This window comes from Pelodiscus sinensis, chromosome 4 (assembly GCF_052426305.1).
Source record: "Pelodiscus sinensis isolate ZL-2025 chromosome 4, ASM5242630v1, whole genome shotgun sequence".
NCBI lineage: Eukaryota > Metazoa > Chordata > Testudines > Trionychidae > Pelodiscus > Pelodiscus sinensis.
The window spans coordinates 28,469,801-28,494,593 of NC_143055.1; the positions used below are offsets into that span (position 1 = coordinate 28,469,801).

A 24,793-nucleotide genomic window follows, 5' to 3' on the forward strand; every position below is an offset into this window, starting at 1 on the left:
ATCACATATAGGAAAAACATTAACTCAGACATATATATGTAACTAAACTATGCTATTACGATCTTGTGGATCTTCCATGTTGTCGATCCATTTAGCTTTCTTCGGGCACAAACTTTTCCATTTTCTTCTTATACAATGCTCAGCACAGGATTGGTGCTCAACAAATAATACATCAGAATAAAATTATATATATATACACAATTTATGAAGATAAAGCATGGCCTCCAAGTGCTGAATAGCTAGCCTGAAGTCACAACAACAGGACTAAACTACATGGAGAGATAAGAATCTAAGTGAAAGGATTGAAAAATTTAAAAGACAACTAACACTAATTAAAGAGTTAAAAGAATAGCAAGCTTTAAAAATATCTTGGCTATGGTAAGGGAATGTTGGTTGCTATAATGGATTTTGAAACTAATGACCAAGATTTTCAGAGGACCTAACCTTTTTTCAAAAAGCACATTTGACCATTGGTAGATGAAGCATTAACCTAATCACATCACTAGTTTTAAACTACAGACATGAGTGCTTTTTTTCCCCACAAATCACATTTCTTATACAAATGGGTATAGTCTAATAGTAGCTGACATAGACTCCGTCTTATATTTCCCGACAGCAAATGATGTTTCTTGATTTGAACAATATTCTGACTTTGCTTATTAACATTCCATTGGATCAGTATTTCAGCTTCATTAAGGCCTGTAGCCCTTTAATTTTGCCACTCTGGGAGCCTGGTAAAAATGTGAGATAAAGGCTTCCAAATCTGTCTGAAAGCTATACTTACTGACCTCAAATATGTGTATTCCCAAGTCTGCTCACAGTAAAAAAGCCTGTAAAATGTAAGACCTATTTGGTGTATACTGTCCTTATAAGTTCAGAGGTCGCTGCCATTTTATATGCATGTACGTGTGCACACAGACACACTACATAACATCCTGTGGAGTCCTTACTTTTGCACTTGCCCATTATGTACTTTTAGGTTAGCTCCTGCTGCCTTTGCTCCCATTGAGTGGTACCGTACTCTAGAAGAAGTCCCATTGAAATCTCTAGAACTGTGTGGAATAAGGCACTACACAAATTAAGGGTGCTAAAATTGAGCCCCCAGTATAAAAATAACTTATTCTGACTCCACTTACGTGACCCTGTCCCTACCCTATTGCACTCCCTATCTCTTACACAGGAAATACAGGGATAGAAGAGGGGGTTTTGTCTGTTCCCTGCATTTTATTTCCCCCCTTTTTCTGCTCTTTTGACCTCCCCTTTTTTTAATTTCACAGGGATTCCTCAGTTGTTTCTCTCTCAGTCACCCTCATCATTCTCCTTTTCCAGCAAAAAAGAGGAGGAAGCTGAGAAGTGCAGATTCGCTATCCCATATCACGTCAATGGTCCATCAAGTCTTCCAGGGTATGTCTACACTACCCCGCTAGTTCGAACTAGCGGGGTAATGTATGCATACCGCACTTGCTAATGAAGCCCGGGATTTGAATTTCCCGGGCTTCATTAGCATAAGCGGGGAGCCGCCATTTTTAAATCCCCGCTGCTTCGAACCCCGTGTAGCGCGGCTACACGGGGCTCGAACTAGGTAGTTCGGACTAGGGTCCTATTCCGAACTACCGTTACTCCTCGTGAAACGAGGAGTACCGGTAGTTCGGAATAGGCACCCTAGTCCAAACTACCTAGTTCGAGCCCCGTGTAGCCGCGCTACACGGGGTTCGAAGCAGCGGGGATTTAAAAATGGCGGCTCCCCGCTTATGCTAATGAAGCCCGGGAAATTCAAATCACGGGCTTCATTAGCAAGTGCGGTATGCATACATTACCCTCCTAGTTCGAACTAGGAGGGTAGTGTAGACATACCCCCCGTGACCCTTTCTCTGACAGCAGCTGAAGCATGGTGCTTCAGAGAACGGTAAAAAAAAATCCAACTTGGTGTAACATGCCTGTCCAGTTGTTAAATGCTAGATGGAAACGACCTGTTACCCTTGTCTATAATTCTATAAACTTGTTCATCTGAATTCTGAAAGTAGTATGGGAATGGGACAAATAAGCAATGGTTGGTTTTTTTGGAAATTCTCCTTAACCATTATTTCTGATTTGAGCTCACACAGAAGTCACTCTGTGGCAGTGAGTAGTGCTAGAATGATCATGTAGCTTACATTCAGACAAAGCATATGACCAAGCAGAGAAATGCATCTTTCTACCTCCTGCACCTGCACGTACAAGCAGCCACCACACTGGGCTTTCACAGAGAACTGATAAAACGTGCTATTTTGCTGACTGCACTCACTTTATACATAGGGATAAAAGCATAACCTTTCAAGCTGAGATGTGAGCAGGACTTGGAATCCATTTTGGAGTCTGAATCTGATTTGACAACAAAGATCTGTGTGTTTGTTTTTGTTGCATAAATAGAAAAAAGCAAAGAAAATTATCTGATCTAGCACTAACAGGCTAATGTGATCACCCACTCCTTTCCTGAAGACTTCAACTAAGTTGTGTACTCGTATATGTAGTTAAGTAACAGGCTTTTGAAATATTCCAATGCACATGTACTGAAGACAACTATTGGTGAACATGTTTTTTAATTGCTCCAAGAACAAATCTATGTTAAGATGCATATTGCTCAAATCTGACAAGTTATGAAACTTTCAGGAAGGAGTGCCACTGGTGTGGGTTAAGGCAGTTGCTGGAAGGGTCTTCTAGATCAGTGATTCTCAACCTGCATACCATTTTGGGCCTCATATACAGCTCTTTGTGTATTATGTGGGCCACCTACATACCCCAGGTTGAACCTCTCTAATCCAGCACTCTATTCTCTGGTCTGGCAACATCCATAGTTTGACATGATTTTAGTTAGTCAGATGTCCACTTACCATGGGTGTGGCCAAGTTTCCCATACTCATAAATGTTGTTTTCAGCTTCCAGTCCTGGCTCTAGGTGTTCAGTGCTGTTATTTTGCTCTAATTTACCCCAAATGTCTTCTGAGAGCCCAGTAAGCAGTGGAAGTGTTGGTATTGCTGCAAGACAATATTGACCTCCCAGGGTTCGGCAAATTCTTTGGTTCAGTACCAATCAGGTCCCAAGGGTGCTGGATTAGAGAGGTTCAACCTATTCCTGTATGGCTTTGAGGATGTCACATGGACCACAGCTTCATGCTGATTGGGCTGCAAGTAAGAGCAGTATTTCTTAAGCTCTGTGCTGAGACCCACTGTCACTGCTCAGGGTCTACTCACAGCCATACCCCAGAGGAAATATATCCCAGAATTCGGTGCTGTTCTGAATTCTGAGCTCCAAAGGAACATTATTATGATGTGCTAAATATGAAATCCTTTCCACATATTAAAAGTCATGGCCTGAAGTGCTGATTTCAGATCTTATGGAATGTAATTCTAAGACAAAGGAGTCAGTCCAGCTCCATACAATACAATTAAGATCAGAATCTGGCCCTGTCTTTGTTGGAGATCATCATGTAACCTGATGAGAACACATGTACATCACTGAGAATGAGGACTGGTATTTCTATTACGAGTTTTATTCTGTGTCATGTTTTGTTTTCTCGTTCCATTCATTAGTGCCAGACTACCTCGAAAATTTCCAACAAATAGGAACTTAAACATAAAAAGCTGGCTTATGCTATCACATTGTTATAATAACTATTGAAAAACACACTGCAGCAACATCCAGAGACTTAAACAACCTCCGACCAAGAAATTACAGTGGGATTGTGTGTAAGAGATTAAGAAACTAGAATTTTCTTTATAATTATTACATGCTTGCACTTTGGACTTCAGTCACATGAGTCTCTTGCTTCAGTCTATTTTCCAGCTGCAGTCAACAGCACATCAGAGATTGTCAGGAAAGATTAGACAAGGACAAAATGCATTCTGCTCACAAGCATTAAGTTTAATTTATTTATTTTAGTAGCTAGGACTATTTTGGTTTAATTTGGTATAATTAAATATTAGCCACATCACTGGACAGACGCACAATCCAAAGGGTGATATTTCTGTTTAAACATTTTACATGGCTTCTCTGCAGTCTGTCCAGGGCTATCTAGGTGCCTGTTTGTACTATTTGCTGTTTATCACGGGAAGGCTGCTTAGCCATGCCAGTTTATAGTGTCAGAGAGGGAATGGCACCATGCCAAAAAATTCAAATCAGATCATGATTATGAGCTCCACCACCTTAGAAGGAAAAATAAATCTTGCCTGCAGGTGGATAAAAATTCAATGCTGCTAAGAAAAAAACGAAAGCAACACTGCTTTTACCTCCAAGAAAAGTGTCTCCAGCTGCCGCATTATGGTATAAAACAAGTACCACATGTCAGACTAGTAGTGCAGTGTGGTGCTGAAAAAAGAAATGGCAGGCACCATCTGTATCGTTATGAATTCAGCAGTTGCCTAGAGAGTTGCTGCCATTGAAAGCAGCAAGATTACTTCTCCGCTATTAAAAAAGTAAACTTGACAAGACTGGTTCAAAGGGGTTGTCATTAGGGAGGCTCACATTCCAAAACATCTCCCACAAAGTGAATAGAGAACAGAAATATACAGGCACTCAACATCACCGGAGTGACTGCCAGAAATTACAGCAACTTTCACACTAAATAAAAGACAGCTCTTGTGCAAAAGGCTAAGGGGGCCTGCTAATTATTTGTGTGCATCCTTTTTAACCGATTTCTAGCACTAATTGACTTTCATTATTTCTTATGAAGAATCCATAACAGCTCTAAAGATAAGTAAAGGGATCAAATTTACATCTTGCAGTCTTGCAAGCGGGACAGATGTCTGCACCATGAAAGGAAAACTAACTTGGCCCACAGCCTTGTTGTCATAAAATGGACAGTGATTCTAAACCTGTTACCTGTGGACCTTGGGGCCTGAAGACTATGTTTAAGGGGTCTGCAAAAGACTTAGTCTGAAAATTGAACAGAATTCAACAATATATGCAGATAATAGATTTCTAAGGGGGACTGAATCTGCATTTGAAATCCTTTCAGAGTCTCAAATGAAAAGCCTGAAAACAACAGAAATAGCACTTTTAAGACTAGGGTCACCTGACCATACTTGTGGCTACTCATACAATCATGGAGTTGCAATGAGAGAAACAATGGTTAAAAGGATTACAAGAAACCTGCACTACCCCAAGCAGGAGTATTTTGCATCATATATATAGTAGCCCAATGTCTGTGACTCTGTAACGCTGAAATGCTGGCTGACCTTCTGGGCGATGCTTTGCCTCCCTGGCTGTTCCCTCTGGGTGGCGCTGTTGCCTGAGTCACGTCCTTCGCTTCCTGTCGTGGCACTCGGCTGACTTCTGCGCCTCTCAGCTGGGCCACCTCGTGGGAGCAAGAGGCGCAAGCTGCCGTTTGGGCCCCTCACTCCCCATGCAGCACCGCTGCATGGGGAGCGCGGGGCACAAATGGCTGCTTGTGCTGCTTGCTCCCCCACAGCGGCCCGGCTGAATGGTGCAGAAGTCAGCCAAGCACCATGGCGGGACGCAAAGAGGGGTGGGGTGGTGATGTACAAGGCCAGAGAGCATGACTCGGCCGTGTACATCACCATCCCACCTCCATTCATGGCCCCCTTCGCCTCCTGCTGTGGCAGTTGGCTAACTTCTGCGCTGCTCAGCCGGGCCACCACGGGGGAGCCCAAACGGCCACTTGAGCCGCTTGCTCCCCTGCGGCGGCCCAGCAGAGCGGCACAGAAGTCAGCCAAGTGCCACGGCGGGAGGTGAAGGGGGGCGGAGTGGCGACGTGTAGCGTGACAGCAGCTCCAGGCCCCGCTCCTTGGCCATGAATATCACCACCCCGCCCCCCCTTGACTGATTTCTGCGCCATTCTGCCAGGCTGCCGCGTGGGAGCAAGTGGCGCAAACGACCGTTTGGATTCTGCACTCCCCATGCAGCACGGGGAGCGTGGAGCCCAAACGGCATTTGGGCTCCGCGGTCCGCCAAGTGAGAGGCAGGAGAGGGAGGAGAGGAGAGGAGAAAGAGAGAGACAGAGAGAGAGGCAGGAGGCAGAGGAGAGCTGAGTGGGGGGAGGCAGCAGGAGGAGAGACAGACAGACAGAGCAAGAGACCGGAGGTTCAGGAGAGAAGACCAACGTGGAGGAGAGACCTGAAAATCCTGTTTTATGTTGGGCTAATTGGCTAGTTTGTAAATATGTGTCTGTGTGTGAGATACAATCTGTTTGCTGTTCCTTGCTACTTTCAGATGCCTCTACCTCACTTTTAACCTGTCTGCATTCTTTAAGAACAGCATACCATCAAAGAACTTCTGCAGAAAGGCATAGGGTGTCGGGTGGGGGTGAATACAGGAGAAGATTAGCATAATGCTGATGCATTGCTCATTGTTAACATGCCAATTCCAGTTTTGAGCTCAGAGGGCATGTGAAGGGCAGGTAAACTGTTAAGAAATGGATGCAGTGCTTTGAATGGAGTGGATAGATCTGTTCTGAACTTTTAAATCTTTTATAGCTGTGATACTTCAGACTCCTAAAAATGAATCAGAACATCTGACAGGCATTCCATAAAGTTCCACAGACAAGCAGTTCCAAGATTTAGCTCTCAGCATTTACCTTCTGATATGCTGACAAAGGGAAAATAGTTTATGCAGAGGTCTGTGGGACCTTTTGCACCTAAAAGAGACTGGTAAAATTTAGCTTTTTGACTGTCTCTTTTCTCAGATAAAAAATTAATTTAAATACCTGGAAGATTTTCCCAGTTCTACCACAAGAGGAAAGGCTATTGCATCTGTGAAAATAGGTCTTTGAGTCTCAAAGCCTAATATGTACACTAAGAAAGAGATGAAGCTGAAGGTCCACAATATTCTCCACCCAAATATGAAAATGATTCACTATATTTATATTGCTCAGTTCACCTTAAAGGACCCCAAAACAGTTTACAAGTGATACATATAAGATTGCTTAGCCATAATTGAAATGCAGAGTGAAGCTTTTACAGCAGCTATTTAGAACCATGCAATGAAATTACACAATGGAGCTCATTGCAAACCCCATCTCCTTCATGGTCAAAACACTTTGAATTTTCCAATGGATTATTAAAAAAGCAAATAGAAGAACTTCCTTACCTTTGACTTAAAATGACATTTTGTTTCAATTTTTGCAAACTAAAACTTTCATTTTTTCAATTTTTGGTTTCTAGATTTACAGGTTTCTGTTCCCAGCTCTGCCACTTACCACTCTATGAACTTGGGCAAGTCATATCTCCTCCCTGTGCCTCTGTTTCCCCTTGTACCCTGAGTCTGTCTGTGACAAGGCTGGGGAACACCACACCTAGTACAGAGCAAGTGGACCCATCTCCCTTGTGGAGTGCACATACAATTCCATGCTTCCGTGCTTTGTTCTCCCCAGTCCCTTCCATAGGTTCAGTAGTGCAGCAGTAGGGCCTAATAGCCAGTCAGTAAAATGCAGGGCAGTGCAGCCCAATGGACAAAGTCAGTAAATTCATTCCCCATTCACAGGGCAGTGTGGTCCAATAGCCAGAATCAATACATTTACTCTGGTTCATATAGCAGTGTGACTCAATGGCTGGAGGCAGGAGACAGGGGACGGGGTTACATCCCCTTGGCAGCAGGGGCCAAGCCCTTCCTCCCCACCAAACAATATCTCAGAGTCCTGCTAGTTGCTGTACCTTCAGCTACTGAATCAAAGGGGAAAAGTTCCTAACAAAACATGCTGATTCTCCAGATTAGTTGTCGCCTTCCCCAGGCTATTTCCTGGTGCCATCCACACATCTGTAGTGCAGGCCTCCATCTCTCCTCCCTGGTCAGTGGACTGCCCACTCTTCACTGCCACCCAACTCCATAAGTCCTCTGGAAGCATCCTGCATTCAGTTTGGGTTTTGGCATCTCCATCCTGGGTTCTGTGGTGACTTCCCTGGAGCAGGCAGTGCACATCTTTTCCCTCTGGCTGTCTGCCCCAGCTGAGCTAAGCCATTCTCTTTAATATGTGTGCATCTGGATCATACCCAGTAAGACAGAAGAGGTGGGGCTTTCTCAACCTTAATTGCAAGATTAACCCTGTCTTGTCCAGTGTGGGGCAAATGCACCCTGTCACACTGTCTGACAGAAGTTCTCAAACTGGGCACGGGATCATGATCCCATAGGGGAATTGCAGGTTGGTTACAGGGGTGTTATAATTTGTCACCTACATGGGGCTGATAGTCCCAAGCTTCTATAAAATTAACTTAATCAACATAGATTAAATTAACTTAAATTAATTAATTTATAAGGGAAGGTCATACTCAGACACTTACTGTGGGAAAGGGTTACCAATACAAAAATCTGGAAACCACTGGTATATGTAGAGCAGGTGCCCAACCTATTACCCAGGGACCATACTCAGACCACCAAAACATTTCAGAAAGCTCTCAGCCTGCTTGCACAATATACTGGCATTCATCTGATTCACTAGCATTTTGTCTTCACATTTACATCAATTTCATTTAAACAAGTATGTAAATAGTCACCATGGATAGAAACAATCAATCTAAATACATACAAAACAAGCTAAATATAAAATATAAATCAATACAAGTAATTTTAATCCATAGAATCTGTTTGGCCCACACACAATGTTGTACTTAGGTTTATGAGGCCCACCAGTATAATAAGGTTGGACATAACTGATTTTAGACTGCAGGCTCTTCAAGGCCAGAAATGTCTCTCACTATGTGTTTGCATAATTCCTTGCACAATGTGGCTCTGATACCTGTTGGATCCTGTATGTCAGTAGTGGGCAACCTGCAGCCTGAGGGCCACATGTGGCCTATTAGGGGTGATCCAATTGCACGCAGCAAGACATTTTGCTGATGTTGACTGTCCACAGGTCCCACCCTCCCGCAGCTCCCAGTGGCCATGGTTCATCATTTCCAGCAATGGGAGCTGTTGGGGTGGTGTCTGCAGGCAAAAGGGCTTCAGGGACAGGCTGGCCACCGCTTCCTGCAGTTCTCATTGGTGAGGAATGGCAAACTGCAACCACTGGGAGCTGCAAGGGGCTATGTCTGTGGATGGTCAACATCGGTAAAATGTCTCGCAGCCCACAACCAGATTACCCTGATGGGCTACATGCAGCTCGTGGGCCGCAGGCTGCCCACCACTACCATAAGCACTGCCCTGTTACTAATGATACTAACAATAATGCTTCCTATTTAGTTATTTTGCCTCTTCTCATCTAGCCAGGTCTTATTATAAAGATGTTAAAATGTACCCAACGACACCCAAAGATTTGAAGAATCACCAGCATTATTGGGACAGGGGTAGCTTCTGTTATCAGATTGTCAGGCTGATGAAAAAATGAGGAGGCGGGGGGCAAGGAGAGGCAAATCCTCCCACTTAATGACTTAGCTTTTAGTTGAAATATTTTTAAAAATAGTCCCAATATTTATCAGCTTAAAGCTTAACCCTACAATGCTTCTGTCACGTGAACAGTCTCGCTTGGGTGAACAGTCAAGGACTTTCATACTGCAAATAGCTATGCAAGAAAAATTCATACCTGTACTGCAGCAACAGTGCAGCTGCACTGTGCTAAGCCAACAGTATAAACAGAACACAGGTATTTTTACTACTAATCTCTTTGTGACATGGTGTTAAAAATTCCAGAATCCTGTCTAACAACCCAATTACATCTTTCAAGATTGTTGCTGAAATACAGGTACTTATTTTCCTAGAGCAGACATGGCCATTTAGATTGGGAGACTGACATATCTGTTCAGGTCCATTATATTCATAAAAAAATAGAGATTCATAACAAAAATCTGGCAGAGTGAAAATAAATGCTTCTGCCCCTTCCTTGATTTGAGTTAATGTACACAGAGAAGCAATTAAAAAAGGCTTAACTTAAATTGGTTTTCCAAGTGAATGATGGCTTGGATAATGCTGGCTGGATATATAACGTTTATCCCTTGGGTTAATGATCACACTCTTTCAATTCTCTTTAATCCCATTACAAAGTTAATAAATATTTCTTTTGTACCCGCATTGTTTTCAAAAACAAGATTAAAACATGGAGTTCTAATCTGAGAAAGATGCTGTTTCTGAAAAGTTTAAGTGTCATATCTAATCTATATATTAAAGCACCTAATAAAATCTCATCTGCTCCCAAGATTTTTCTTTCTACAGGCAATTCAGTTCAAAATACTGCCAGAGTGCATAGGGAATTTGAATGGGTCATTCTCTGGATCCATGGGATTTATGTGGGCATACCATGCAGACCTGAGTACCTAATACAAAGGGGCACTCATCACAATTTTCTCTTCTGCATGCTATCCTAACATAAATATTAGGCATACGGTGAGCAACAATAACCCCTACATTTAGATTACCTAATACATCCCATTATAATATTTTTGTAATCTTTTCCAAAGAGTTTTATCACCTCCATTTTTTGCAGCAGGCATTTGATGCCTTTGGATCAGAGAAGTGCCCTTTGCTGAACTCCTAATACATAATTTAGCTCTGCTATCTGTAGAAAGTACTGGAGAAATACTTGTTGCAGATGATGGCCTGAAAGGTACTCAAATTATTTAAGTCATGCCTATTTTCATCCTTTCTAAGATCCATTGGCTAGGTCAGAAAGAGAAATTTCTGTATGGTTTGTTCTACACCTCATACATAAAAACACTAGGGCCATGCTGCCTTTTCTTCTTTTCAATATTTTTGCCAAATACTAATAGAACATTTGACTTTTTGAATATTTTTAAAATTCCATGTGTTAAAATAGCATAAGAACACAATCAATTTTTATTGTATCCATTGACAATCAACAAAGTGCTTTTTTTTTGTTCCCTGAACTGCATTTATCAGCTGATATCAAAATGGAAAGTCCAACAAATAACAGAGAACAATACAACCAGATAGTCAGAATAGCAGCAATCAAAAAGGTTCTCTGACTATTGAAACTTCAGATCAGAATAGATTAAAATTTTACGTTAATTGGACTCATTAAAATATTGACAAGAACAAAAAGACAAGAGATTCAGCAAGCAACAAAATACTAATTATGTATCATTAACTCTGCTAAAGTAAATCACAGCAAAGGCTAAAATATCCAGGCTCACACTCTGTTAAGGGCAAGGAACATGCCATCAGGGGGAAAGGCACAAACGTAAAAGGCAGGATTTTCCACCACACTTCCCAGTTTCCTTGTGTATGTAGGTTTACAGCAGACTGTTAGCATAGTCCCTGACCTTTCAAAGTATCAACAGGGGCATACTGAAATCAATGGGGCTCCAAAAACCGATCGAGTCTGCCCATTTGTGTCCATTAGAAGGACTTAGCCTTGTTGTCTAACTTGCTTTTTTAAAGTAATGTACAAAATTTTCATTGTAAAGTCATTGCTGGTATAGTATCAGGTGAAGACAGTAAAAAATCTTCAAATTAATAGAAGACTAACGATGTGCAGATACTTTAGTAAGTGGTTGGGACTGCATATTAGTGTAAGGAATGGACCTGAATGAAGTTTTTTACTGAAACTTTTTTGGGGGAGAGGAGATATAAATTTGGCAACATTTAAATATTTGATGAATACATTTTGATTTCACAAAGTTGCTAATTTTTTGTAAAAACAAAACAAAATAAGAAAAATATCTCCCCAACATTGAAACATCTTTGACTGACTTACAAGGAAAGATTATGTGTATTATATGTATAGACATTAAACCAGGGCTGGTGACAGACTTTGCTAGGCCTTGACAATGTGAAGGGTCTCAGCTCCAGGGGCCCCAGAAAGAGCAGAAGGAGTGGGGTTAGTGCCTAGACTCCCCCAGCGAGCTTTCTGCAATGCCCAGACCATGCTGTGCAGGGCTTTGGCAGCAATTTAAAGGGTCCAGGGCTCCAGACACTGCTCCTGCTGTGATAGTAGTAGCCCAGAGCCCCAGGCCCTTTTAAAATTGCTGGGCCCTGGGGCAACTGCTCCCTTTCCCCCACACACCCTGTTGGCTGCCCTGCACTAAACAATGTCACAGGGAACATTATTAATAACTTCAGCTTAAACACCAAGAAGAGAGAGGAATTTAGGTGTGTTTAAGGATGTCAGTAGAATTAATGGAAACATTTTAACTGAATAATATGAAAACCTTTAGAATTTCACACTTGGGACATAATATTAACACCACTGATGAAAATGTACAATAAGGAACAAACAATCCTCCATCGGCAGAAGAATGGACTACACAATTTAATAGGTCTTTTTCACCTTTTAACTTCTATGATCCAATATTTTGTACTTTAAATAAGTACTCTAATACTCACATACAGAAATCACAAACTAAATTGAAATGTTTAAAAAACTGAATTATAAAACTCTGAAAAGTATCAATGAAATGTAAACTAACCTTAACTATACTGACTCTGAGTGCATTGTAAGTGTTATTAATGCTGAGCTGCCAAGAAGAAAAAATACAGGGTCAGCACATTTATATATCTGTCTGTCTGTCTGCCTATATTTTAGAGGTGTCTGGCTCGCTGTGAGTCCATCCGTCTGTCTGCGAGTCCTTTTGTTCAAGAACTCCTCCTAAACAGTAACCCTTAGGACCACCAAATTTGGTGTGCAGCTTCCTCTTGTCCTAACTTAAAACAAGGTTAAGATTTGATTGTAGCAGGAAAACAGGATATACCTGGAATTTGATTGTTTTCCATAACATGGAAAGGGAGGGGGCTGATCAGAGGGACACAATACTATGCAGTTACCATTGGGGGCAATGAGCGTGAAGGATAGCTGTACTGCAGAGTGGCCACTGGGGGCAGCCACACATCGAAGGGAGTGACCGACACAGGTAAGGGGCCCCTCCTCCCCCCTAAATCCTTCCCCCTTAGCTCTCAGCCCTAGTGCTGGACTGGTGTGGGGAGCTCTGCTGGCTCCACCACCATGGGCCCCTGGAACACCACCAAGGCTAATGTGTTGAAGAAGTCAGAGTCATGTGGAAAAGAGATCATCTGCAGGCTCTATTTTGAGAGGATGATACTTCCTTGATTTGTTCTTTGATTCTATCCTCAGCTTGATTCACACAAATACCCTTCAATATTCCAAGTGTGACTGTCCTATCATAATATAGTGATTATTTATCTCCTGGCTCTGTTCTGTGGTACCTCTGAAAACTCTTTTCTGCCATACTTGTCTTTTTCACATCAGGCTTGGATTCATATGTAGAATAGCACTAATAAAAGGGTCCTTTCTTCAAGAAGAAGATTAAGGTGATCTCATACCAAACACTGTTTCTATATAGGATTGTTCCTTCTGTTTCTATATAGGATTGTTCCTTCTGTTTTCTTTAGACTTAGAAAAAAAATCTTCCCATTTAACCTTTACTTTAGGGACTACATCACATCACAAGCCAATGAACATAACATCAAATCCCAGTAACTGAGGAAAGGGAGAGGCAACAAGAGGAATGGCTTTTATAGGAAAAGCCAAAATTTGTCATGTTCTCACTGGGAAAGAAAGACAGTTCAAAAAGAAAAAGGTCAAGGACCTATTTACTGTAGGTCTTGCCCTTTTCTTCCATGATATAGTTGTACTTCTCTATCCTTGTTTCCTTCAAAGTAATGAGCAAGTCTTTCAAACCTTTAGTTGAAATAGGTGCCCTGCTGTTGTCCCAGTCAATGCACAAGACATGATACATAGAGCTGGGAGACATTTTTTGTGAAAAAACTTTTTCATTTTAAAGGTCAACCTTTAGGGTCAGCCAAAGCAATTCCCAGGGTATGTCTACACTACCCCGCTAGTTCGAACTAGCGGGGGTAATGTAGTCATCCGCAATTGCAAATGAAGCCCGGGCTTTGAATTTCCCGGGCTTCATTTGCATGAAGCCGGCCGGCGCCATTTTTAAATGCCGGCTAGTTCGAACCCCGTGCCGCGCAGCTACACGTGGCATGGAGTAGCTAGTTCAGATTAGGCTTCCTAATCCGAACTAGCTGTACTCCTCATTCCACGAGGAGTACAGCTAGTTCAGATTAGAAGCCTAATCTGAACTAGCTACTCCGTGCTGCATGTAGCCGCGCGGCACGGGGTTCGAACTAGCCGGCATTTAAAATTGGCGCTGGCTGGCTTCATGCAAATGAAGCCCGGGAAATTCAAATCCTGGGCTTCATTTGCAATTGCGGATGACTACATTACCCCCGCTAGTTCGAACTAGCGGGGTAGTGTAGACATACCCGCAGTTTGAGGTCAATTTTCTCAAATTATTTCAGCCACAAAAAGGAAAAAAATGTGTGACAAATGAGCTTATTTTGGTATTTCTGAAACACAACATTTCAACATTTCAACATCTCATTTTGGAAAGGTATTTTGTTTCAACAATTCCTTCAATTTTATTTTAAAAACTAACAACATTTTTAACAACTTACAACCTTTTGATTTCAGCTGGCCAGAACCCTAGTCATTTTACTTAAATGAATATTTTTTCACCTATTTGGCCACCAAACTGAAAAAAAAAAGTTATTAGCACAACTTTACTTAGGTGCCCAATTCTCCTCTCACTTACATCAAAGTAAATCCATTGACCTTAGACGAGTTACTTAATTTACACTAATGTATGTGTGCAGAATCAGGCCTTTAATGTAAAGTGCACACACAAAAAACTACAGTAAAAGAAATATGTCAAGGTTGCAAAGTCAAGCAAACCAACGATACCCATGGACCACATACTCAGGCCTTCAGAGCACATAGGACTAGCCATGCTCCAACTCTCCACTCAGCAACTTTCTGTTCTGACACTGGCTTACCCAGGACTCATGAAGCCCAGCCTCAATTTGAGGCTCTGGCTCTGAGGTCCTATTGGCAGAATCCCAGATCAGGTGACTGATCTGCAGGCCCTACATAAGCTAGGAGAAGGCACTGGAAGCTGTGATCCATCCTGACCCAGCTTAATTCCTGGTATCCTGGGCCCAGCTGGCTCTCAACTCATGACTGTGGATTGTGGTCCTGAGCACTAGATAGAGCATTCCATGTGGAACGAGGAGTAACGGTAGTTCGGAATAGGAAGCCTAATCCGAACTACCTAGTTCATGCCTCGTGTAGCCGCGGGGCACAGAGTCCGAACTAGCGGACATTTAAAAATGGCGGCGCCCGGCAATATGCAAATGAAGCCCGGGAGATTCAAATCCCGGGCTTCATTTGCAACTCCGGTTGCCTACATTACCACCCTAGTTCAAACTATGGTGGTAGTGTAGACATACCCCAAATTAATCCAAGGCAGGCTTCTCCAATGTAGACATGCGATCTCGATTTAGAGTCCCAGGAAGCACTGGTGAGAATAACTTAGAATGGCCCGGGTGAGGCGCTATTTCTAACTAGCAGCAGTAGTATGTGAGCACATGCCTTATTTTGAAAAGCTATTTTGGAATAGGTTTTATTCCTCGTAAAATGAGGTTTACAGGTTTCGGAATAAGCTGTCCATTATTTCGAAATTATTTCAAAATAATTGAATGGCTCTGTAGACACTCGCACTGTTATTTTGAAATAATGCTAGTTATCTCGAAATAACGGTGCAGTGTAGACACACCCAGGCAGTCCAGAGCAATGGATCCCCAAAGCCTAGAGTCCTCCCAATTCAGAGGCAGTCCACCTGCACCCAACCACCCTGGGAGCAGGGGCGTACATAGGTGAACTTTTATCCACCTTTGCACATGAAGCTTCACTTGCACTGTCTGTAGTTTGTCTGTACCCAAGGATCTGACCCCTTATGTCAACCATTGTTGCTTTTAGCAGCTCCACTCTTTCCCAATGACCTCTCTGTCCTTATATACTTGTAGCATATTTTATTATGCAAGCATTTGAAATTCTTGTTCAATCTGCCCTTCATTTTGAAGCTTTTATTTCCTTATCAGTACTTATACCCTTAACTCCAGGACCTCATTCTTTACACAATTCTATGTCTGACTCTCTAATCCTTGATTACTTTTTGCACTTTCTTATTCACAGTGACCTTTTTAACTCCTAGTATATTTATTGTTAGATGGTGCTCATAACCATTGGGCTTATAGCCATTTATCTTTCAACATGTCCTATTCCCTCCCTTTTTCTGCCTTCCCCCTCCATTTAATTTTCATTTGTCATTCCCTTTGTTTTTCCAAATACTGCTCTGCAGAATGCTAGCATCTTAAATGAAAAAGCTATATATTGCTTAGCTGCTCCCACACTGTTATGTTTCCAGTTGTTGCATTTCCTTAGAGAAAGAGCAGACAGATGCTTTTTATCTGAGTGACTTACTTTGCAGTAAGGAAAACAACAATAAAGAAAATAAATGAACACTAGTGCACAATACATGTACCTCCTCCGAAATAAGCTTCAGTGAGTCTGATAACAAAATGGAGGCTATCTGTGGGTCCAAGGTGAGTTGTCAGACATTTAAAGTTGCAGTATTCCCGCATGCTCCAAAATAGAAACAAACCATAAAATTATTAAGCTACATGTGCCCAAACCAGTCATCTCTTCTTTCAGGGAAAACTAAGTCAAGAATTTCTCCCTCTGATTATCTGAACCAAATCCTTGGATTCCTATTAACCCTGATATTTGAAGGTATGCGAACTGCACAGCTAGGGCCCATCTTAATTGCCTTCCTGTTAATCCTTCTTCCATATCCTAGGGTATGTCTACACTACAGAGTTAGTTTGAACTAACGGACGTTAGTTCGAACTAACTTTCAAAGGCACAACACTAGCGCTCCGTTAGTTCGAATTTAATTCGAACTAACGGAGCGCTTAGTTCGAACTAGGTAAACCTCATTCCATGAGGGATTAAGCCTAGTTCGAACTTACTAGTTCGAATTAAGGGGTGTGTAGCCCCTTAATTCGAACTAGTGGGAGGCTAGCCCTTCCCAGGTTTTCCTGCTCCCCTCCCGGCCCCGGAGCCCTTAAAGGGGCACGGGCTGGCTATGGTGCCTGTGCCAGGTGCAAGCCTGCCAGCACCCAGCCAGCAGACCCTGCACCTGGCACGGATCGAGCCACCCACCCGATGCCCCCCAGCCCTCCCCTTCTTCCCGGGACCAGGCTGGCGGCTCCCGGGAGCTTGCCCGGGACCGCAAGAGGTGGGCACCCACCTGGGCTAGTGCAGACATCGTGGACCTCGTCCACGATCTCCGCACTAGGCACAGGAAAGTGGCCGTCTAGGGCAGGAGAGCTGCCAGCCTGGCCACCCAGGAGCAGGTGTGCAAAAGAATCAAGGGGGTCCACTGAGACCCCCGACCCTGAGCCCTGAGCTTATAATGGCCGTACTGGGCCAGACCAAAGGTCCATCTAGCCCAGTAGCCTGTCTGCCGACAGCGGCCAACCCTAGGGACCCTGGAGGGGATGGACCGAAGACAGTGACCAAGCCATTTGTCTCGTGCCATCCCTCTCCAGCCTTCCACAAACCTTGGGCAGGGACACCACTCTTACCCCCTGACTAATACCACTCTATGGACCCAGCCTCCATGACTTGATCTCACTTCCCTTTAAACTCTGTTCTAGTTCTAGCCTTCACAGCCTCCTGCAGCAAGGAGTTCCACAGGTTGACTCTTTGCTTTGTGAAGAACAACTTTCTGTTACTAGCTTGAAGCCTGCTACCCATTCCTTTCCTTTGGTGTCCTCTAGTCCTTCTTTATGGGAACTAATGAAGAACTTTTCTGTATGCACCATCTCCACCCCACTCATGCTTCTAGAGACCTCTATCCTGTCCCCCCTCTGTCTCCTCTTTTCTAAGCTGAAAAGTCCCAGTCTCTTTAGCCTCCCTTCATATGGGACCTGTTCCCAACCCCTGATCATTGTAGTTGCCCTCCCCTCTCCCAGCCTCTCTCTTCCCCTCTCCCACCTCCTTTTCCCAGTCTCCCCCAGTTTTGTTCAATAAAGACAGATTCCATTTTTGAAGACACGTTTTCTTTATTTTGTACATCAAGAAGAGGGGCTAGAGAAGGGTAAGTGGGAGGAGGTGAGGGAGGAATGGGGTACGAGCCCCCGATGGGGGGGACTGGGCTGGCTCTGCGGGCTTCTGGGGGTGGAAGCTCTCCTGCAGCCCCCCAATTGCTCCCTCTCCCCAGATGGTAGCCTGCGGCAAGTGCAGCCGGTCTGATGGCCGAGTGGTGTGATGTGCCCAGTGTGGGTAGTCCGGGCAATCCAAGCCAGGACTGCTTTGCAAGCGGGGCACCCCTGAGAACTGTCTGTCCTGGGTGGGGGTCGGGACCCTTTAAGCACAGCCCTCAGCTAGCCTGAGACAGCATCTCCACGCTCTAAGTCCTCCTCTGATGCCCTGCCGGCACTGCTTCCGGCCATCCTTAACCCCGGTTCAGGGTCCACTCTGTCTGGACATGCTAGTTCGAATTAGCAAAACGCTAATTCGAACTAGTTTTTTAGTATGGATCCGTTAGTTCGAATTAGCTTAGTTCGAATTAATGTTGTAGTGTAGACGTACCCCTAGAGTCCTGCACAAAGTTATGAGTCATACTGATCAATGTTTTAAATATGATTTGTTCCATTGTACATCATCTGGTTCATTGAAATCTGCTCCTAAAGTCTTATTTTTAAAAATCTCATTGTCCATAATTCACCTTTACCTGAAATCTGGGTGAAAATGGGAGTTCAAGAATCCTGCTTTTTCTGCATTAATACAGGCCTAGAAGATAACCTGGATGCAATTTCATGCAGAGCTCTGTTTGCCTATTTTCTTTACCAGGGAACAGAAAAGCAATTTATCGAGGATGTGTCATGGTGAGATTAATTACTATCTGATCAAACCATAATTTACAGCTGTGCCAAAGAACAGCATATAAGCATTGGGTGCAAAGGATTTGTGAACTGGAAACTCCGGTAGCGCTGAGGAACTCTGGAATGGGGTAGAGTGATTGTTACTTTAGTCAGTTGGCTTTTGCCCCATCCACAGAAGAGGTGGTGAAATTTCAAAAAGCTAAAGATCATTGAGTCTTTTCTCTCACTATAGGATGTAAAATTTCCAAAGCCATCAGTTACCATGGATTTTCCCCCTCAATCAAAAGGTCATGCATGATGGATATTCCCAGAGCGCACATGCTATTTCTGCAGGCAGTCGCAAGTACAGTATTGACAGATGGTTTCTTGCGTGGGCTGACCATACCTCTTTCCCTGAATTCTGCTGTGCTGTACCACCAGCTGCACAGGACACAACATTCAGCATCAGCACAGGTAAATAGCCTGGATTTGCAAAGATCCATCAGCCAGAATGCACTGCTGCATGTGCATTTTAGGAGTGTTAACCCTTGAATTAAAGTGTTAAACCAGACAACACGTATTTCTTAATGGTGAATTTCACCCAACCTCTGCACAGCCATGCACAAAGCCTGCATTTATTGACTTTATATTCGTCTACTACCAGGAAATGTTGATGGGGAGCCAGTTATTAGCCTATCAGCATACGCCTGTCTGTTTGGTGGGTGAACAAGGTCTTCTGCATTCTTATGCTCTGGCTACACATAGGGGCTACGTCTACACTGGCCCCTTTTCCGGAAGGGGCATGTAAATTTCACCAGTCGTCGTAGGGAAATCCGCGGGGGATTTAAATATCCCCCGCGGCATTTAAATAAAAATGTCCGCCGCTTTTTTCCGGCTTTTAAAAAAGCCGGAAAAGAGCGTCTACACTGGCCCCGATCCTCCGGAAAAAGCGCCCTTTTCCGGAGGCTCTTATTCCTACTTATTCAAATTTGAATAAGTAGGAATAAGAGCCTCCGGAAAAGGGCGCTTTTTCCGGAGGATCGGGGCCAGTGTAGACGCTCTTTTCCGGCTTTTTTAAAAGCCGGAAAAAAGCGGCGGACATTTTTATTTAAATGCCGCGGGGGATATTTAAATCCCCCGCGGATTTCCCTACGACGACTGGTGAAATTTACATGCCCCTTCCGGAAAAGGGGCCAGTGTAGACGTAGCCAGGGTGTGTCTACCAAAATAACCATTATTCAGAAATAACCATTATTCCAAAATAACTATGCGAGCATCTACACAGCAATTCCATTATTTTGAATTAATTTCAAAATAAGAGATGGCTTATTCCAATTTCTGTAAACCTCATTCTATGAAGAATAACGCCTATTCTGAAATAGCTATTTTGAAATAAGATGTAGACGCACAACTTCTGTTATTTCAAAATAGCCCCTCACCAGGACCATTTTAAGTTATTCCTTGTGGGGCTCTAAATAGAGATAGCACATCTACATTTGGTAAGCCTACCTCAGACTACTTTTGAGGCTTCCCTGCAGTGTAGACGTGCTATTTCAAAATAAGCTATTTCAGAATAACTATTCTGAAATAGCTTATTCCAAAATAACTGTGCAGTGTAGACATAGCCATAGTCTCCTGCTAGAGTGGGTAGGACTCCTCAAAGCTGTGAGTCTTAGAGTTATTACTTCATTGAGGAGCACACATTTCAGAGTTATTATGTTCCAGGCTGTCTGCAGACTCAAGAAAATGACTCTGCACTCAGTTCTGTTTTCAAGCTTTCCTTCACAAGCATGAGGGCTGCATGCAGACTTTTTATCCCTAACGAAAGATGATGTAATCATATCGTTCCAGGAGCTGGAGCCCTGAACATGGGCTTATGCTTTAGTCCAGCTCCCATGAACCCACAGTCCACAGTCCTTCCCCCCAACTGTTACACATTGTGTAGAGACAATATAGAAACCAGCTCAGTCACCTGTACGTTTCTCCTCAGCTAACTCCTATCTGCAGTCCTTAAGCTATTGGATTTGTTCCATCCCGACTGGACAGAAGTGAAGGACAGTCCAAAGGACCCCAAAATATGGAGAACTATGATAAGATACCATAGTAAACTAGTGTATCTTGTTCAATAGAATGCTACTCTGGATGCAATATTTTAGCAGTTTTCTAATTTCATATTTTTGTCAGTCTTGCAAAAATTACCATTTTACACTTCCCATATTTTCAGATTAGATCAAAAATGTTGATATCTCACTCTGTGAAAATCAATGCATAAAACAATGATATGCAAGCAAAATACCCAAGCAAGATAATGAAATTTTAATGTTCTTTTTGGAGACTCTATGATTGAATGGATAATGCGCTAATCAGTTCAGTTAAATGAAAATAGGCTAACATCCCAAAACTGAATTCATTTCATACCCTAAATATGCCCCTCATTTTTATTTTATATATCATTCAGCAATTGTCTCATTGTTTTCAGTCACGGTCTGATAAAGTAGATTAGCTTTACCCTGGAAACATCATGCTTTTGCAGTGTCTATTTATTTATTTCCTATGTGCTTGTAAATTTCTCATTCTGTACAACAGGTATCTTTTCCCTCACCTTAGTTATTTGTTGGGGGCGGAGGAGGAGGAGAAGCTTTGTGTAACAGAGAAGAGATAGGAAATGCAGTTTAAATGGGGGCACAATTCCTTAAAGTTAAAGTAGGAGTTTAAATTCAGGAGCCCAAATAAGTGTCATGATTTTCAAAAGCACTGAGCCCCAACAGCTGTCACTTAAGACACGGGAAGATATTGAGCACACAGGTATTTTTAATAGTCAGGCCACTTTTTTAGGTGCCTATGGACTCAAGAGCCTACTTTTAGATAACTTATACTTTAGAGATGCAGGTTATAAGTGCCAGATCCTGGAAATATATGTCCTAAATTAAGACAAGGATTCAATATGTGCTCGATACTCCAAACAAATTATGCAAATACACTCGATTTGGTGGAGTTGAGTATGCAACTGTCTTCAAAGAATTTAACAACCATTAAATCTCTTTTAGCAAAATGCTTTGATCTTACATACCCACAGTGTCACATGAAGGGGCAGGGACATAGTTAAGATTATATGATTGTTTTAAATTGTGCAGGATTTAAATTGCTTGAGACTTTTTTGCTTGCATTGAATGTAACCTTAGTTTTGAATTACCAGGCTACTGTTTATAGTTTGGGTTAGTGTGAAACTAGTGTTCTCACAATAATTTTTCCCCTTAATAATTGATAAATATTTATAACCTTAACTCCAGCTTAATGAAGATTTTTGCCTGAGAATAATAATTAGGAGTCCCTGTCAAAAACCAATGTTGAAAATAATTGTCATTCAAATACTGTTGTTCCTGAGTATGTATAAGTTATTATCTTTCAAGATCCAAGGAAAAAATCTATGTTGGCAAGTTATTTGATATAATGTCTAACTACATGTGAAGAGATCTGTTTTAACAGCATACCAGTGAGGTCTAAGTTGCAACCAGGTGTGATTTGTTTAACAAATTAACAATGTGTTTCCCTAATAAGAAGTGTGTTGCTTTATATTCTGCACTGAGGATTTGCAGCTACTTTAAAAAATCTACAGAGATTTCTAACATAATGAAGGTTAAATTTACTTTGAAATGTATGACCTCTGCATAAGATCACACTGGCAACATTGTATCTGGATTATTACACTTTCATTAAATTCATATGCTTTTTTGTGAAAGGTAACACATTTCTTCTTAAACAAATAAATGAAGATCTATTGAACTATTAGAAATTAAATTTATTTTAAAAAACAAATTAGATGTTGCATCTTATTCCTGCTTAAACTGTATTTTTTTTTCGAAGAGGAAAAGGAATGAGGTTAGACAGATCTTCCCAGTTCATTTCATGCTAAGATGCTGAACTGTTCTTGTTTCCTATCTCCACAAATCAGAACAGTATATATCAACTTGCCACAAGTGGACACTTTCTATAGAAGGCTGGTCTAATCGATGATCTGCTTTCCATGCTAACTTGGCATAGTGATGTGACATTTCCTTCCCTACATATACAGCAGAGATGTATTCTGCTTTATAGCCTCACAACTGATTATTTTGTTTTCATGTCTTGCTTCTATTCTTATATATTCCAAAGCTGCAGAGATGTTTGATGAGGAACCACTGACTGGAAAAACCCTTTTGTATAATTTTGTTATTTTATGAGGCTTGCAAAGTATTGTTGCTGCTGCGTTCTCTTCAAATCAGTATGGTATATGCCAGGGGTGAGCAAATACTGGTCCATGGGCTGGATCTGGTCCTCCAGGCTCAGCTCCTGGAGGGCCCTTATTGCTGTATTTACTTGCGCCTCTGCAGGTACCAGTGATCGCAGCTCCTATTGGCCATGGGTCACCATTCCTGGCCAATGGGAGCTGTGGGAAGCAGTGTTCCAGTCCACACCATTTCCCACCACCCCCATTGGCTAGGAATGGCAATCCATGGCCAAAGAGAACTGCGATTTGAAGGCTCAGGTAAATATGACCTACCAGAAATTAATTCTAATGAACTGCCGGTATTTTATTGCCTATCCCTGGTATATGCTGTCAAAAGATACGTGAATGCAACATCTTCCCTTTTCAGCAAAAGTGATGACATTTTAAAACTTTGGAGGAGGAAACAGTAAGTAATCATTAAAAAGGCATCAGTAAAAGCTTTTTAAAAACTCTCAGATCCTAATAAAACTACATTTCACTTGTTCTTAGAAAACTTCTCTATCCAAATACATGTAGATTTTATTAAGAGCTTGTGATGCTTGGTACCACCCTTTTCTAAACATCCCAGCATTCATTAACTAAAGGGTTAAACCCAGAAAAATAGGCAACCAGAAAGTGTTGACAGGGAGCCAAGAGAACCAATGGGAAGAAAGTGTAAAGTGTTGAGATCTGAATTGAAAGGGAGTAGGCCTGCTGAAGGGTTGTTTTTTTTTGGGGGGGGGGAGAAGGGGTATTGCTTTATCGTTGTGTTTTGTTTTTTAGGGTTTTGTTTGTTTGTTTTTGAGAGAGAGAGAGACTTTAAATCTGGAACTGGGGGGAAAAGGGGGGAGGGCGGGGAAGACGAATTAAACCAGGCAGGAATATTCATGTCTAGAAGAAATACCCATATCTAGAAATTGACTGGATCTTCGAAGTATGGATATGTGAGTAGATAGGGAATGTTTAATTAGATCAGGTGATTTTCTTTGGTAGTTTGGTTAAATTCCTCTGTACTGAGTCCATGTGTCCCCCCATGACAGTGTAACTAACGCTGAATCCCAAGAAAGCAATTTTCTGTGCTTGTCAGGTTAGTTTTCCCTTAAGGAGTTCACTAGCTTACCACTTCCCCACAAGTTTGCGGGGTAGTTGCTTCTCACTCTCAACTCACCCACGGTGAGGTAGGGGGACCTGGGTGTGCCCACGCCACTGGGTCCTGGTCCCGGGCCCTAAGGGTAGGGACAACAGCCACTACCTGGTTGGTGGGGGGAAACACTGAAACCCTCCAAACGCTTTGGCTAACCCCACCCTTGGCCTCTTCCTACTGACACCCCACCTGCTGCTCACCATCCGACGGGGTGCAGCCTTTTCACCCATACTGGCATCCTCAGCTCTGCTCCCATTGTGGTCTGGGTATGTTGGGCATCTCTCCAATCCCTGATGGGATGTCGTGGGGCTCCCACGTCCCAGAGCCTACACGGTCCAGCCCTATCATGAGTTCTCCCTTCGTGCCAGTGATTGCCTCTTCCCACAGGGGGAGGGCCTTGGGGCTTCATTTCCTGTCCTGAGCCCCTCCCAGTGGCGTGGGCAGCCGTAAGCTTGGGGTTTAAATCACCTGGTGTTCATGGGGGAGCATGTGCAGCAGTGCTGGAGAGGTGGCACTCATTCGGGCCACGGGGCAAGATCCTCCCTGGTGCGAGTGCGGGGCCATAGTGCCCCGTCACAGTGCTTTACTGTGTTTTCCTCAGTGGCTCTCTATCACCTAGCAACCAAGTATGCTTTACCAAGTATATCTTTTTGTTTTGTTAATACAACCACCTTTTTAAGACTATGATCTGATTTATGTGTCCTGGAAGGTAATAGGAGCTCTGTGTATGCATG

The 24,793-nt window shown here is 42.7% G+C and overlaps 1 long non-coding RNA gene across 2 annotated transcripts in view; it reads right to left on the minus strand.

Moving 5' to 3' along the window:
• Window positions 1–24,793, minus strand: part of LOC149524499 (uncharacterized) — an 85,775-nt gene that overhangs the window by 36,061 nt on the left and 24,921 nt on the right. The gene's annotated exons all lie outside the window — the stretch shown is intronic.